Source organism: Fukomys damarensis, unplaced genomic scaffold (genome assembly GCF_012274545.1).
Source record: "Fukomys damarensis isolate Sample0158 unplaced genomic scaffold, DMR_v1.0_HiC HiC_scaffold_7, whole genome shotgun sequence".
Taxonomy (NCBI): Eukaryota; Metazoa; Chordata; class Mammalia; order Rodentia; family Bathyergidae; genus Fukomys; species Fukomys damarensis.
In genome coordinates, this window is record NW_022900919.1 from 21076092 (window position 1) to 21094434 (window position 18343).

The 18343-nt window shown below is 39.2% G+C and overlaps 1 pseudogene; it reads left to right on the plus strand.

The window, feature by feature from the left end:
* Positions 1-8801, plus strand: part of LOC117285183 — a 28928-nt pseudogene extending 20127 nt beyond the window's left edge.
* The last annotated feature ends 9542 nt before the right edge of the window (positions 8802-18343 follow it).

The window sequence follows — 18343 nt, forward strand, 5'->3', positions numbered from 1 at the left end:
CTGTATTGGTCTTTAAATGTACCAATAAACTTAATGGGGGAAAAAAGATTTCAGGGTTTCCAACAATTGCAAGATAGTGAAAATAAAAATAAGCAAATCAAATAGGGGAAGAGTTAGCTAAATAGACTAGAGCCTTGGTCCCCTTAACACCTACAGATGACACCAGCCAAACAACTGCACAGAAGGAACAGACTAGCAGGCAAAGAGGAAGGGAGGATGTGTGATGGCAGTGTGAGGGGTGTTGTGCATGCTGCTGTGACTGTGAGGCTAAGGTTTTGATGGTTGAAGCCATGGGAACAAATACAGTGTCCCAGGGAGAGCATATAGGATGAGAAGGGGCCACAGGCAGAGTTCTGGACATGCTGACCTCTGAAAGCCCAGTGTCATGGCAGCCAAGAGTTTTACAAAAGGCCACCTCAGCCTCAGGCCAGTTACTCTTCCTGCCTGAGGTAGCAGGGACAGAGCTGTCAGCAGGGTTTGGAGGAGTTTTAGGGTGCCTAGATCAGCAAATGATTTGAGCAGGCCCAAGAGAAGGGGAGGCCTGCGTTCCAGGGTCTGAGAAAGGTCCCTCAGCACAGTGACATTATCACAGGGATCTGACAAATGGATGGGACACTTCCCTCCCAAACAATGTAATTTTCTCTGAAAATGGACCAAATAATGTGTCTCACACTACCCTTAAGACTAAATTGGACTCCACTGACTCATACTTCTTTTTTTATCTTCAGTTCCGATCCTTGTTTCCCATACAACTTGGTAAATGACAGAGCTGTTGTTCTTTCTACTGGAGAATCTATTTCAGGGACAGGCAATGGATAGTCTATGGCTGTGTGTGCTATTATTACCTGTGGCATAGTGCCCAGGTCTCACAGCATTCATTTCAAATGCAAAGGAAAAGAGGACGCATAAAATTACTGGAGTGACATCTTGCTAGGTAATTTCTCTGCGCTGAATTTCCTTTATAATGAAGTCAGCTATGGAAGAAAATAATCCAAACAAATGGCCTGTTCGCCAATCTTGCCATGTTGTTTTACACGGAGGTGGTGTCTGGAACAGCTCTTAACCAAGCTAATTTGTGGGTAAGAATATCTCCAGCTCTTGTTTGACCAAAGATGGCCCAAGATAAACAGAAGTTATTTTAGCAAAATTTAATTCGGTTTTGCATCTGTTTACTAAATACCAACTGTGTCGCAGGGCCTGTTCTAGGGGTGCAGAAGGGAAAAGCCACAGTGCATAGCCCCAGCAGCACCTGGATATCCAGAGAGGAGGAAAGGACCACTGACTGAATGTAGGTCATTCAAAGGGAAGGTGCATCTCTCATTTAAAATTAATAAAATTGCATCTGTACCTGGCTTACTAAGAATACCATGAGTGATTGACATCTGCCAGTTCTTTCCTTTCTCCCTCTCTTTCTCTCTATCTCTTTTTCTCCCTTTTTCTCTCTCTCTGCTGAGGATTGAACCCAGCACCACTGCACTGAGCTATACCTCCTGCCCATTTAAAATTTTTACAATTTTGAGACAACATCTCACTACGTTGCTAAACTGCCCAGGCTGGATTCAAATTTGCAATCTTCCTACCTCAGTCTCCCAAAATACTAGGTTTACTGACCCACCATGCCCTGTATAAGTCAGTTCTTGATGATTAGAAAGAAACCTTGGCTTCTGGATAACCTCAGCTGAGACCTTGGTGCTGGATCACGCCACAGGCCCAGGTAATTAAAATAATTTTGGGAAGATTAAAAAAAAAATCATTTGCCCCTTCCTGCAGTCCTAACTTTCCACAAGTCTCAGAGAAGGGGTGAAGGGTATGGTTCTTATTGTGATCACCAATGACTCCTATCCTTCCTCTCTCAGGAATTCTGAACCAGGTGTGGGCTGAGTGGGTGCAGAGACAGAAGGAGACAGAAGCCACAGGGCAGAGCCACTAAGGGCATCTTCCTTTTTTTTTTCTTTGACATCATTTTCAAATACATTTGAATTTGTTTGAAATTATAGCATTGTAATTGTAGTGCAAAGGGCTCCCAGTCTGGTTGTCTGGCCAGCCTCACTCTGACATTGCTCTTGAAATGCAATGACTTTTACTATGAAGAAATTATTTTAAAATTCAGATAGATTTTTAGAGGATTCCTGGAAGAAAGAAACTACAGCTCTTGCTATTAATCTCTGACACTGCAAAAATCGGTCCAGCTCTGGACCAGTTCCTCAAACCCTTTTTGTGGAAGAAGGAGAAAAGTGATATGGGGTGGGAGGGAACTGGCTGTTTCTGCCACGGCCATTATTTATATTAGGATTTGTATTCTTTATTATGCTACTTATCTTAGGGTTGTCATCTCTCCAAGGTTGTCATCAGGAGGCAGACCACTCAAAACTGCCAGCACACTGATACTTTCATTACTAACTCCTGCTCAAACCCTTCTCTTCTATGTCCTGTGCTCAGTTGCCCTGGGGTTTCACCCAAGTACTTCGACCTCTGAGTCAGAACTTGATCCGAGCTCTTTCCCTGTCCTCCTCTCCCCTGCCCTTTGTTTCCTTTCTCTCTCTCTCTCTCTCCCTCCCTCCCTCCCTCATATAATTTAGACTCAAAACTCACCCACTTTGGTAAATGCATGGGTTTGTGTAGCCATCACCCCATACAATTTTAGAACATTTCAGTCACCCCAAAAGGATTGTTGGTGCTCACTTATAGTTGACCCTTTCCTGCCCCTAACCCCAAGCAAACATGGATCTGCTTCCTGTCTCTATCAGTGCTTCTTTTTTGAACAAAACTTCAGCCGTACTCATAAAAAAATTTCTGCAGCTCTACCTGAGGGATGGAGTAGTCATCTAGCTAAGAAAATAAATTGCATCCTTCCATTTTTGCAATAAGCTGCAAGTTTTATACCTGTGTGTCCATAGTAGGTCCTGGCCAGAACTGCCCCTGGAAAGCACCCAAGTGGACATAAATGGAAAATTCTTAGGCTCTACAGGGAAGAGCAGTGAGACGGAGATGCCTCAAAGGCTGGTACAGCAGGAATTTCAAGGCCGAGGATGTGGATTTTAGCCCCAGAGAGGTGGCCTCCTAAGTAGCAGAATGACTGCATTATGTGATGATGGTACAAATTGTTTCTGGGGACAAAGCAGCGAACTCATAGTTCTAATGCTTTGGACCTAGTGGGCATCTCCCGCTGTGTGGGCTGTCAAGACACATCAAGCTTGGGATACACCTCCATGAGGTACAAAAGAGTCAGGCAGTCCTTGTCTCACTTATGTTTCTTACACTGCTTTTCTCATTTAATGAATAAACTAAAGTAACTATGAAGCTGAACCCTGACAGTGCTGGCTCAAGGTGTTACTTGTATGAAAGCAAATGGATCTCACTTCTGTTAGTGCCATCATCCACACCCAAGAACCCAAATCTTTCCTACCAATCCATATAGCTCGTGTGTGTGTATGTGTGTGTGTGTGTGTGTGTGTGTGTGTGTGTGTGTGTGTGTTCTATGTATAAGCTTGCTGGAGAACCTTGCCTTCAGTACATTTCTGCTGGTTAATTTCACTTTGCTCTGATTTCTCTCTCACCCTTAAGTTTCCCTACATTTCTGCTATCCAGTTGGAATTACCTTGTACTGCACCCCATTAGGTTTCACATGCTATTTTATATAATGCATATGTCACATCATAACTATCTTCAGACTGAGGCTACAATTAGATCCCCACTCCTCCAACACTCAGCTTAGAAATATAATGGATATCAATAAATGGTTGTGGAGTGCGAAATAGGTAAGATCAAATCTTAAGTCTCTTTAGGGTTTTTTCCTAGAGTTCCTTCTGAAAAGAAATAAAATATTAAACAATGATCCAGCTTTGTGTTTAGTTTACAAAAATGAGAAAGCAAAGTGCTAAAGGGAAAAAAGTCATCTTTGCTGCGGAGGAATAAAGTGCTCACAGCTCATTTCTAGCCAATGGGTTTAGTCATCAGGAAGCTGCTAAATACCTTCCTGAGAAGCTTTCATGGCACATGTGTTACCAGAGGGAGCATATGGAACCCACCCTCGGGTGCAAAGAGGGTGCTTGTGACTACTTGGATACTCAGCTCTGCTTATGTTCCCAATCCTTTTTGAGAATTCACCTTCATTTTGACTCACTTTCTTAAATGTTTACCTTCATATTTGCCAACTGTTAGAACTGCTGCTTCAACTGTTCCGACCATCTGCTCAGAAAGAACTTTTAGATTGTGTCACAATTTTTGGAACCTCAAATAATACAGTTTGGGAGTTGGAGAAGACCTCAGACATCAGTAAGTCTAAGCCCTCTGTTCAAAGGCTCACAATGTTTCTCTGATGCTTTGTGTGTGTCAGCCCCTGTGCTGGGAGCTGGAGGCACAGACACAGCCAGCGCATATGGTCCCTGGACTCCTGGCTCTCATTCTGTAGGGAGGAGGATGGGCATCAAAACAGATCATGAAAGCAATGTGGATGCCTATCTTGCAAACAGGTGTCCAGGGAATAAGTATGTTATGCAAAGGAGGTGAGATAACTCTTTATATATGGTTAGATGCCTACCGCGGGGGGAGAAAGTAGGAAAAGATTAGTGAAATATAAAACTGGAGAGAAAGGCAGGGGCCAGATGAATAAACATGAACTGAACATCAGCTGCATATCAGGTTGCCACTCTCTTCTAACTGCTAAAGTGAAAGAACAGCCTTACCCTCGAGGAGTTTGTATTAAGCAGATGTAAACAAAGCACAAGTCATCGTGATAAAAGTATGATTATATATGAATGATATAGAAGAATAATCAGTTCTACCTGGATGTAGAGACAAATCAGGGCTGTATTGTAGAAGGCCACAATCAGATAAGGGTGGCTAGGTAGACCAGAGTGGGGAAGTAACTGCAAACAGAAGGCAACACAGCACGATCTTCCGGGAAATTTGCCGTCTGACATGAGAGTGTACTCCGTTCACTCAGGAAGAGTGACAGGGTGAGACTGAAGGGAGGTAATGCTGGGGGTCAAACTCAGTGCTTCATGCAGGCTAGGCGTGTGCTCTGCCACGGAGCTAGACTCTCAACCCTACAGTTAAATTTTTTTTTTTTTTCTGTTTGTGTGGTACTGGGAATTAAACTCAGGGCCTTCACTGAGTTACATTGCCATACCTTTTTAAAATATTTTGAGACAGGTTCTCTCTAAGTCACCCAGGCTGGGCTTTAATTTAAAAAGCTTCCTGCCTCAGCCTCCCAGAGTACTGGGATTATAGGCATGTACCGCCACACCTGGATAATAGCTAAATCTTGATGGACTCTGTGTTCTATACAAAGGAGCTTGGACTGTATCCTAGGAGTAATCAGAAATTACTGAAAGGATGGATCAAAGTATAGATGTAATCAAGATTGTGTTGTAGAAAGAACCTCCTCTGAGATGGCTGGTAGACCCACGTGAAATGGTTACATTATTATCAATTCTTTTCTGTATGCTTCATAATAATGGTGGAGAAGGATTGGGAGGGGAGAAAGGCTGAATATGGAGAGCAGCTAGAGGCTCTCGCCATGTACGCTGTGAGAAGTGATGAGGGCCAGAACTAACAGAATGACACCAAGGAGGGAAGAGAAGTTGATAAATAGAAGAGATGATCAGGCCGGAAGGCACGGGACCGGGACTGAGCCTGGATGTGTAGGGTAAGAGAGGAGGATTCCAGGATGCCTGGGAGATTTCTGGCATGGGTAACTGGGAGGAAAAATTCTTAAAAACTGAAAAAGAGTCAGAAGAACAGGTGCTAGAGGAAAGATGACAGCATATGTACCCAGGTACTGCGGGTGCCTGTCGGGCGTCTGCACAGACATTTCTAGTCAGCAGAACTGATGAGTCTAGAGTCAGATGTGGCAAACGGCTGGAGATGCCACTTTCCAGTCATCGGCACAGAGATGGAAACTCACACCATAAGGGGACTTCAGGAGCGTCACAAGGACAGTACAGGCAGGGTCACAAAGACACCAATATTTGAGGGGCACGTACAGGAATGAGGGGTCAGCCAAGCACCTAGAGATAGAAGTCTACTCTGTGTGTTTGATGACTTTCTGTATATTGTGATATTTTGACATCTTAAAATATTTTTTGCGGGTGAACCAAAGGTCCTTCCCTCCTAGAAGCAAAGGAATAAGCCAGGAGCATATCTTTGATATGCAACTAACCACCTGGACTTGTACCTTCTCTGCCTGGCACCTACACCCCAAGAGACAATAGTCTTGTGTCTCATTCACCCCCGGGCCAGGTCATAGGCAACTAGGGACCTCTGAAACTACTCTGATATTAAGTCTTAAGTTGTCCTCCCTTGCCTGCCTCACGTCTCTCTTCTCAGGAAACCCCAACAAATGCACTGGCCTAACGCTTTTTTCCCTTGCTCTTGCTCCTACTTTCTGCCTCCTGACACCCTGTTGTCTCCCTACCTGGTCCTACGTGGGGTCCTGTGCCTCCTGTGACTAGCACCTGTGAGGATCATACACTTTGTTTTCCTGAGCCTTTCCTGTGCCTCCTCTTTTGGCCACTCTGGACTATCACATGAAAGAATAAGATCATATAACAGTGCCGAGCAATTACAGAGCTGCCCAGAGAATCAGGAGAAACTTAGAAATCAAGTGTGAAGAAGGTTTAAAGGAAGACCATTAAAGTGTGAATGCTGCATAAATAGAAAACTGAAGACAGTCTTGAACTTGGCCCCAGTAAACTTTTCCCTAATGATCTTTTGCCAGAGTGGTTTCAGGGAAGGACAGAAACTCGATGGAAAAGAACAGAAAAGAAGAGCAGTGTGAGCACCGGTGTGGAATATTCTTTGTAAAAGAGTGCACAGGACTTAGTGCAAGGTATCGGTTTTGTTTTGAGACTGAAGAAACCTGAGTTTCTCCACTCTGAGATAGTCTTGGGGAGGGAGCCGCAAGTGAAGCGGGACAGCTGAAAACAAAGAGGGAAGGAATAACCATAAGGGCAACTTGCAGGAAGACAGAAGATGCGCTGACCAAACACAGGCAGCAGCAAGAGACAGGAAGACAGAAGGTGAAAAGACCTAAAGAGGTAAAACTGTAGATATGGGGCTGGGAAGTCAAAGGACTCTATGCTGAAGCCTCAATTCTATCTGTAACATAAGAAGCAAAATAAGAAAGCTAAGGCCCAGCAAGGTCTCAATTTGGCTGATAATCCATAAGAAGTAAGATTTTAATTCAAATTTCCTAACTTCTTTCGACTCCCTATATACACTCACTTACACCAAAGATACTTGCATGCTGCTTTTTTTTTTTTTTTTTTTTTTTTTTTTTTAAAAAGTTTTTTTTTTTTTTTTTTTTTTTTTTTGTACCGGGGATCAAACTTGGGATCTTGCCCTTGCAAGGCAGGCAGCAGCACCACTGAGCTAAATCCCCAGCCCTTTGTGTACTGCTCTGGAATGTGTCTAAGAAGGAGCTGTTTGTGCCTTCTTTTCAAAAGATTACTAGGCAAAGGCTGGCTTCACACAAGGGAAAAATAAGCTACTTGTCATCAAAAACAGTAAGCTCACCAGATCCTTGGATGGAGACCTAGAACACTTGTCCCTTTTTGTAGAGAAGACAGCAGACGTTCACCCTCAGATAAGGATTCTGATGGCTCATGCCACCTCTGAGTGCTTAGAAACTGCTTCTAACACTCAAACTGTGATTAATGCTTCAGTGAAAAAGATGCCGGAAAATTACTTAGAGGACAGAATATGTTGGGATGGGGAAAGGAGTGGCAGAGACAAACTCCTGACAAGTCTCTCGGACTCTGCACACTTTTTAGGCCCCTTCTGAGTGTGATACTGACTTTGAGGTTGTGCTGTCTTCAGTGGATGTTGTGGCAGTGAGTCAGGAATTGTCACACAGAATTTAAAAGCTATGTCAGACAGATGTACCAGGATTTTTTTTTTTTTTTGTACCGGTACTTCAATTGGCTGAGTTGCACCTTGATGTAAATGAAGTTGCCATTTTCCACATGAGCCTCAAAGAGAGGGTACTATCCAGTTTGCTGGTAATTTTGTTGTTGGACAATTACCTTGTCCAAATAGCTACATCTGATTATTATGAGGCTCCTCACCATGTACCTCCTGCTTGGAATTTATTGAGCCTATTGCAACTTACAGTGTATTGTGAAGTCCTAGTTGTGAGAATGCTTCGCTTTGTAGATACCGTTTACAGGTTCAAGCAATAAATGAGGAGTGTTTTTCTTTAGGTGTACAATATGCAATAATTTCAGAAAAAGGTGAGAGAGAGAGGAGGGAGAGAAAGAGGAAAGAGGGGGAGAGAGAGAGAGAGGGAGAGAGAGAGAGAGAGAGAGAGAAAGAGAGCAAAGAACAATTACACTTTGAAATTGAGGCAGGCAGGAATTTGAGGCCAGCCTGGACTACATAGTGAAACCCTGTCTCAAAGGAATATGGTTACAAAGAGCTGGACTATAATGCACATGGTAACAAATGGGAAATAAGGCACTATCAGTGTTGTGGTTCTCACAGAACACATTTAGCCTGTTCTACAGTACAATCATAAGAATAAAATTGGGAGTGTTTGGAACGTAGAGGTATTATATTATTTGCAGCTTAGATTTCCAAAAAGCCAAAAAGCACGCATTACCCTGCTCTAGTGATAAGTATAGACTGTCTTTTGGAAGATTCATCATTGAAATTATCCAGTCACCTGGAGCTCAGAGCACAAAGCTCTACTAAGGCAAGGCCACAAATTTAGAAGAGGTATTTCAACTATACCGTTAGAGTTTGGATTCCAAATTTTAAAAAGGAAATGAAAAGATTACGTATCAACAAGCCAACTCTGAAAGTTTCATGCAAGGTCTTAGGTGAAAATTCAGAATTACTCAGAAGCATCTTGTAACATCTTCTGTCATAAAGCTGAGAATGTTTCTGCAGACATCCTTAGTAATTTTTTTTACAGCAATGTTCATTATCTGACATGTAAGGTTTGGGATTTTGGAAGCTACTTACAGACTACTGAGGATGGTAAATCTGCAAAAATAGAAGACTTTCTTATTTTTGCAGCTGGTTGAAGTTCTATTCCACTTGCTAGATTTAAACCGGCTTCTTCAGTTGAGTGCCACATATGGATTTTCCTGTTGAGAACAAGTGTAATAATTGTTTAGTTCTTCCAATCATCAAAAACACATAAACAGCTTCCAGAAAATAAGGACTTCACCATAAGAACACTCTAAAACTAGAAAAGGAAAAATGTTCTATTTGGACATTAAAATGTTTCTCTGGTGTGAGAAACTGAAAGTGTAAGTAAGGATCAAATTGTATAATAGATAATGTGAAATAGGAAGAAAAGGCCCAAAGGGGAAGGGGAAGTGGGAAGGGTAGGGGAAAGGAAAGAAGGGAAAGGAAAAAATATGAGAAAAGGAAAAATGCAAACAAAGTCTTTGTAAAAAGGGAGGGGTAGAGGGGTTGAAGGGAGGACAGGGGAATGTGGAAAAAATAAGAACCAAGATAGATTACATAAAGGTACAATTTCCCGGGGATGAATGTCATCATATCATATGTCTAAATGTACCAATAAACTTAATGAATTTTAAAAAATAAAAATAAATGTCTCCTTGAACAAAAAGAAACTTCTTTAAAAGCTATTAATGATAACTTGCTGCAGAAATCTATTACTAGTAACTTTTAGACAAACGTGCCAGTGTCTTAGCCCAGCGAACTTAAAAAAAAAAACTTTTACAGTATGTTTGCAATACGTTTACATTCCTTGCGTGGAATTGGTACATGTACATAACGTATCCTAATCCTCCTTTCATTCCTTTTCTCTGCTTTCACTCCATTTCTTGATCCATTTCTATTTAAGAGCGATCTATGTCATTACTTCCTATTATATTTTTTTGCTCTTTGTTTATACTTCGAGTTTCTCGTATAAGAGAAACTATACAATATGTAAGCTTATATGTCCGATTTATTTCACTCAACATATGGACTCAAGGTGCATCATCCTTTTTCCTACAAATGACTCATTTATCTTTTTTTTGGGGGGTGGGTACCAGGGATTGAACTCAAGCCCTTGTGCTTGCAAGGCAGACATTGGAACCACTGAGCCAAATCCCCAGCCCAAGTTTATCTTTCTTTTTGACAGAGTAGTACTCCGTTGTGTGGAAATACTATGTTATCTTTACCCATTCATCTATTGATGGACGTATCGGCCGCTTCCAAAATTTACCTATGATGAGTGTGCTGCTACAAACATGGGCATGCATGGTTCACTGTAATACGATGTCTTTAATTCTTTTGAAAAGATACCTGGGGGGAAATGGGAGGTTAGACGAGATTTCTAGTTTTGGCTTTTTGAGGAATTTACATACTAATTTCGATAGTAGTTGTACTAGTTTATATTCCCACCAAAAATGCAGAAGTGTTCCTTTTTCTCCACAACCTCACCAGCTTTTGTTATTATTTGACTTCTTTCTGGGGTCAGATGGAATCTTGTTTTAATTTACATTTCTCTAATGGCCAGTGATGTTGAACCATTTTTCATGTACTTATTTTTTCATGTACTTTTTGTGTGAAATGTCTATTCATTTCACTTACCCATTTTTAAAATTGGGTCTCTTGTTTTGGGGTTCTAATTTTTTGGAGTTTTCTATTCTAGATATTACTTCTCTGTCTGAGGTATAGCTGGCAAAAATTTTTTCCCATTCTGTAGGTTGTCTTTTCTCTCTATTGGTTGTTGTTGTTTTTTCTACACAGAAGATTTTTTATTTGAAACCATTTGTGGTTTCTTGGTACTATTTCCTGTGCAAGAAAGTCCTTACCTACATGTATGTCTTTAAGAGTTTTGTCTATTTTGTCTTCTAGTAGGTTAAGTGTTCTGTTTTAACATTTAATTCTTTGATCCATTTTGATTTGTTTAGTACACAGTGAGAGATATGGATCTAGATTAAATCTTCTGCATGTGGATAGCCCATTTTCCCACTACCATTTATTAAAGAAGCTAGCTTTCCTGTGTATGTTTTTGGCTCCTTTGTCAATGATCAAATATAGTACTAAAAAGTGTTTGAGGTTGTTTCTCTATTCCATTCCATTGATCTTTGCGTCTGTTTTTGTACCAGTGCCGTAATGCTTTTATCACTGTATCTTTGTGATATAACTTCAAATCCAGTATTGTGATGCCACCTGCTTTGCACTTGCTATTCAGGATTGCTTTTGCTATTCTGGGTTTCTTCTGGTTCCATATGAATTTTAGGATTATTTTCTCCCATTCTGTGAATAATGCTGCTGGTATTTTGATTGGTGTTGCATAAAATCTATATATCAATTTTGATGCATGTTGGCCCAATAAAATTTATGATATGAACATAAGAGGAATGTCTTGGTTGCTTGAGCAAAAAATGTTTTTGTCAATGTATTCTAGTAAGAGAAATATTGATACTTTTCTATTTTTTAAATATACATGCTTTATAAATCTCAATGTAGTTGCTTTTACAATGCTATATAGTCTTCAATTATAGTAATATGGCATATAAAAATCATTCAGTAGTTTTATAAATTAGAATTACCTTTAGAATGTCTAGTTTTATGCAATTTTCAAATTATTCCTCATTTTATTTTAAAGAATTAAATAGAAAATCTAATTCGTTAAATCCTATTATATAAATCAAAGATAGACCTCTGAGTTAAGTATTTATTGGGTACTTTTCTAGGATGACACTAAATTAGTTTTTTAATGTTTTGGGGCTGCGGATATATATATATATGCTCACACTGCAGTTAGATTATGCCTACTAAGATGTATCACATAAAATGAATAGTGAAAATATTCTAGAATATATGGACATCCCACACTTTAAAAATACTTTTTTTGGGGGGTTACTGGGGATCAAACTTCAGGACCTTCTGAGTGACATCTGTGGTTTGGTAGGTTTGGCTGTTTGATATTTATCACCATTATGTTTGGGTTTTTTTGAGACAGGGTCTCACTATGTAGTTGAGACTGACCTGGAACTCACTATGTAGTCCAGGCTGGTCTCGAACTCATAGCGATCCTCCTGCCTCAGCCTCCGGAGTGCTGGGATTACAGGTGTGGGCCACCACGCCCGGCTATCACCATTATGTTTGTATGCTAGGTAAACTGGAACCACATCCTAGTTACTTTATTTGTTCTTGAAAGATATGTTATTATATGAAGAATGCAAAAAAATGTATAAGAATATATAAAAAAGAAATACTAGTAAAGTTAAAACCTACTCTAATCTCACCACACAGAGGTGAGCACCATGTTCCTGTGTACTGTTTTATAAACTCTTAGGTTTTCTTTATTTTTAAATTTTATTAATGATACTGAGAGTAACAATGTGAGGAAATGCAGCCCCATGGTCATGTCCTCATATTTGTATTTCTGCAAAACAAAAAAAATTGGAAAAATGTTTCTAGCCTATTATCAAATATAAATAAAGCCCCAGCTTTTCACTACAGTGAGTCATTATGATGGAAGAATCATTGTAGGAGGTAGTGTTTCAAACACATTTTTTCTTTGTACACAGAGCAGGTGTCAGCTATGTTCATATTCTTGTTCTCTCCAGAAAAATGTCCTTAATTTATTGATATTGTTAAAGAAAAATAACAGGATTGTTTTGATATAGACAATAAATTTATTAATATCAGAGGAAAAACTAATCTGAATGTAATTTTCTTTACATATCATTTTCAAGTAATACTAACAGACTTAAATTGAAGTTTTAATTCAAGCATTTAACATTAAACAAGGCATTTCTTTGTCTTATGTTGAATCTTTATTATTGAAAGTAATTAAAGAATTGATTTTGAATTGAAGTTTGAATATATATTAAAAATCTCAGACTCTGCAACATATAGCTTTTATTCCTATGTTGATAAACAATATTTTATTTCTTAACCTACCTAGTTTTTATAAAATTTTTAAGTCCGTTAAACCGATAAAAACCCCAAAACTCAATCAAAGCCATTTTCTGGTTTGTTTAGTTTTAATTAATTTTCCCTAGAGTAGTAATTAAAGCTGTTACAATACTCACATAAATTATTGGGCTGAGGTGAGAGAAGGCAATGTACTTGGGTTAGCCACATTAAAAAATAGTATTTCAGTTCCTCATTTAGCATAGTTTATGTACAGAAGGGCCTTGACGATAAATTATATAATTAATAATTTACCATACTTGCCTTATAAAGTTAAGTATAACTATTAATACAGCAAAATATTTTCTGGTTTGAAGGATGTTCCATTAATATGATTGTTATACTAATCTGCATAGTCAAACCAAATCAAATAAATTTGTAGGTTACTTCCTAAAGTGCTTTTAGGTCAAATGGTATTATAATTATTGTTTCTATTCATTCTATGGCACAATTTTTTTTTTTTTTTTGGTACTGGGAATCAAACTCAGGTCCTTGCACTTGCAAGACAGGCAGCAACACCATTGAGCTAAATTCCCTGCCCTATGGCACAATTCTTAATGACATTGAAAAAGGGATCATACTATGAACTTTTATAAATGTATAATTTTAAATATTTCAATAGTCTAAATGCCATCTTTTAATCTTGTTTTCTTTTGCTCTCAATATTAAACAATAAACAGACCTCTAATGCATCTACTGTTAATGAGTTTAGTTGTTTTTATATTTATTATTTTTAGTTCTTCAAACCATTTTTAGTATGGGAACTTTACCTTAAGGCTTTTTATATAACTAGCTAATATTTTTGAACTTGTTCATTTAACTTGGAGTATTTAAGGCAAATATTCTTTAAAATATCAGAAAGTAACTTATGATTTTATACTTTGTACTGTTTAGTTTCTATATTATGAAGACTTTTTGTTTTTGTTTTTGTTAAGCAAAAAGCCTTCATTTGACGACCAGCATGAGAATTTACTTTGGTTTCTATTTTACACATTTCTACCTTGCCCCGTAATTATATAGCAATAGTTGGAACTATGCATTCAATGCTAAATGCTAAGGAAAGAGGAGTATAATGGATTTTCTCAGTGACTTTTCCTTTAACATTAAGTTTATGAAAAAATGATCCAAATAAGATTCTACTTATAAATGTGTATTTCTTTTATACAGTAATTATTACATACCTCATTGTTACTTTTACAATAAGCTATTAAACTAGTTTTTATGCTTCAAGTAGCACAAGACCAAGGTTTATGCTTCAAGTAATACAATAGAGAGCACAGGACACATTTAATGATGAATTACTTGAATGTATTTAATCTATATTTAGGAAAATTTGGACTGCCTTGAAAAGATTGTTTTCAAATTCTGATTTTGACAATCATCTTCTAATTCTTATATCTATTCTAAGGTACTGTATTTTAGGTGTTGTGCTAAGTGAAGTTTATGTTAGCCTTTTAAGGACTGCTAGATGTGGACAAAAATCATAACACTCATAACAAAGTTTTCAAAATAAATTTTTGTCATTAAAAAGTTACGGACACATTAGGAGGATCAATTTCTAACGTTGATGGAAGATGAAAGTTGAAATGAGATACTAATTCCTAATGTGGAGAGATAATAACAAAGACAGAAAAATCAGCTTTTTTTGTGATGAGTATTAAACTCAGGGCCTTGTGCATGCTAAGTGCACATTTTATTAGTTAGCTGCATCCCTAGCGAAAAAGTTCAACTCTTGAAAGGCAATTTTAGATGGGTGTGGTGGTGCAACACTCCAGAAGGCGAGGCAGGAAAACTGAGTCCAAGCCCAGCCTGGGAAATTTTGTGACTTAGTGAGACTGTTTCAGAATTACACAAATTTAAAAAGGGCTGGGGATGTAGGTCAGTGTGAGGGCCCTGGGTTCAATCACTGATATGAAAAGATAAATAAATTAAAGGCCAGCTTTTCATACATATGAAGAGGCTCAAGAATAGTGCTATCTAGCAGAACATAATAGCTGACACGTCAACAATAAGCTTCAGTTGCTAAATAAAGATTAAATTATGGGCCAAATATTGTAGTTATGCCAGAGAAATACTAAATTTACATACATTTCCATCAATGATGGTTTAGTGAAAAGTTTTAATATTTAAAGTCTGTCAGTTATCTAGAAAATTATTTCATGGAACAGATTATTTCCTGATGTCACAAAATTTAGATATAATAATTGATATCAGAGTATAAGAGCCAGGCGTGTTGGGGCACACCTGTAATCCCAGCACTCGGGAGGCTGAGGCAGGAGGATTGCTGTGAGTTTGAGACTAGCCTGGGGTCCATAGTGAGTTCCAGGTCAGTCTCAACTACATAGTGAGACCCTGTCTCAAAAAAAGAAACAACAACAACAAAAGACAGTGTATAAGAAAACATTAGAGCTTCACTTGAAATTTTAAAAACTGCCTGGAACACCTATGGTTCATAAAAACTGTCAGAGGCCTTGGAACTCCTCAGTGTTATATACAAATTTAAAGGAAAGAAATATGTCATCTTTATTTATAAACAGTGCCATAATAGTCACAATGTGCTATACTGTGGTCTGGATACGTCCCCTTGTTCCCTAAAAAGCCCCTGTATTAATGACTTGGTAACTGGCCTATAGTGCTATTGTGAGAAGTGGGGCCTGGTGGGCAGAAGTTAGGTCATCTAGGGATTCCCTCGAAGAGGATGTTGGGACCCTGGCTCCTTCCTATCTCCCTCTCTTGCTTCCCATTGCCATGAGGGAACAGTGCTCTTGGTCATGCTCTCCCACCACGATATATTGTACTGCCTCAGGTCCTTGGCAACAGGGGCAAGTGACCGTGGACTGGAAACCTCAGAAACTGTGAGCCCAAATACACTTTTTTCCTTTTGAGTTTATTATCTCAGGTATTTTGTCAGTTATAATTAACATACAAGAAGAAAAGCAAACTGGCCTACAGCAACCTCCTTCTTTCTAAATATCTCCCCTGACTTCTGAAACAAGGTGGAGAAACCATTTTCTTCACTTTCCAACTGTTACATTGCTCCTCTTCAAGTTTTGTTTTGTTTTGTTTGTTTTTTGAGACAGGGTCTCGCTTTGTAGTTGAGACTGACCTGGAACTATGTAGCTCAGGCTGGTTTTGAACTCACAGCGATCCTCCTGCCTCAGCCTCCCGAGTGCTGGGATTATAGGTGTGAGCCACCACGCCCGGCTCCTCTTCAAGTTTTATATCTTCTATTCTTTCCTAAATATGGTTTTTTCCTGAAGTACAGTCCTTGGCCTTCTGATCTTTCTTTATGGCTCACTCACAATTTTCATATTTAGGGACAGCCTCTTTCCTGGGCTTTAGCCCTGTATTTCTAAAAACCTCTATAAATTTTCTCTTGCATATTTCACTACCATCTAAAATTTTACAAATCTATTTGAACTCTGAGCTCATTTTTGCTGTAACACTAATTTACTATATAGATACTCATTTCAGTCCCAATCTCTCAGGCTCAAGAATTGGAGCCTTCCTTTCCTCCTATTCTTTTTTTTTCCCCATCATCTATTCAGTTACTAAGGCTAGTACTATTCAGTTGTTGTAACCTTGGCCATGATACCTCTCACCTTCACTACTCAATACTATCATATCTCTACATCCACATTATTCTATACTTTTGCCAGATTAATGTTTCTAAAACATGGTCAGGACTAGTCACAGTTCCATCATTCATTCCACAAAGTTTTACTAAGCACTTACTTTACACAAAGCACAATGTTTTACACTCTGAAATGTACAAATGAATGAGACAAAGGTCTGTTTATAGTGTAATAGGAAGAAAAGCTTGTTTGCAAATAATTTTAGCTTAAATTTAGAAAGTGGTAATAACTGACTGCAGAGAGTTCAGAAAATATAATGGACATTCATAAGAAAAACTTATTTCTACGTGGATATATATCACTTACAAAACTTGAGAATTCATGTAGAGATGTGTGTGTGTTCCAAAATGAAAAGGTATATAGGCAATCTAAAGGAATATAATGGATGTTCATGCATGAAGTACTCCACTGATTTACCACAGGCAGAGGGAGAAAGAAAAGGGAAGAGCAGAAAATAGAATTTTAGATTTAAATAATAAATTTGGCCTTCAAGCAACAGGACCTCTGAACATTTGGCATTACAATTGTGCTTCAATATGACTACATCTATAGCAGTTATATGTTAAATATGCTGGTAGGGAAGTGATGTTTGAGAAAGGGCACCAATGGGAAAACCGCTGCATTTTCACAGCTCAGGGATGACAGTGAGAACTCCAGCTAGGTAGCAGCAGAGTGTGTGTGTGTGTGTGTGTGTGTGTGTGTGTGTGTGGCATGGGGGGATGCCCATAGGGGAATGCCGAATTGCTACAGGGGTAGAGTCCACAGAACTTGGCAAATGACTGAAGCACGGAAAGGAAAGGCATCCAGTAATATATCAAAATTTCCAAGTTAGTTTGTATTAGTCTGGAATGTTGGCAAAGGCCTGTAATCCCAGCACTGTCGTTAATGGATGGAAGCTCCTGTGGGACTTCTTTCCAAGTTCTTGCTGCCCTGAACAAATAACTGGATAAGGGCCAGAGATTTAGCTCAGTGCCACGGCACCTGCCTCGCAAGTACAAGGTCCCGAGTTTGATCCCCGGTACCAACGCCCCCTCAAACAAACAAAAACAATTGGACAAGATACACAAGAAAAGCCAATGAAGGTTTACATTTATCAAAGGTGGGAAAGAAATATGCTCTGCACAGTGAAAGTGGGCCAATGAAAAGGCTTGCAGCAGGCCCTGAGGATAAGGGAAAGAGGTCTTTTGTATCCAAATTTCTCTAGTTATCTCCCTTTTCCTGCAGAAGAGCTGTTGGGACAGCCTTCCTGTCATACACTAACTGGGCCTCATATCATGTGCAAATTATGCTATCTGGTCACTTGGCTTCCTGGCATATGTAGATGAAAGATGAAGAACAATGTCTTTTGATTAGTTGTACCCATCTGCAAATGAAGGATTAAAAAGGAGCTTTTTAAAACTTTTTTTTTTTTTGGTCTTCCTGTGTAGTTCAGACTGGCCTTGAGGTAGGTAGTCCAGGCTGGCCTCAAACTCGCTGTGATCCTCCTGCCTCAACCTCCAGAGTGCTGGAATTACAGGTGTGAGATACCACACCAAACTGAAAAAGAACATCTGACTGGTCCTGTGCACAGCATGTTTCGAAGCACTTGAAACTACACTTTTCTCAACGGTGGTCTCAGTTTGGGGTAGGGTCCCTCACCCTGTTGCTTGTCTTCCTCTGAGAGGCTGAAACAGGAGGATCTCAAATTCGAGCCTACGTTGGGCAATTTAGCAACTAAGAGAGACCCAGCCTCAAAAAACAAAAGGGCCGAGGACAGAGCTCAGGGCAAAGGCCATGTATTCCATCTACAGAATTGTGAGAGGGGGAAAAAGTTA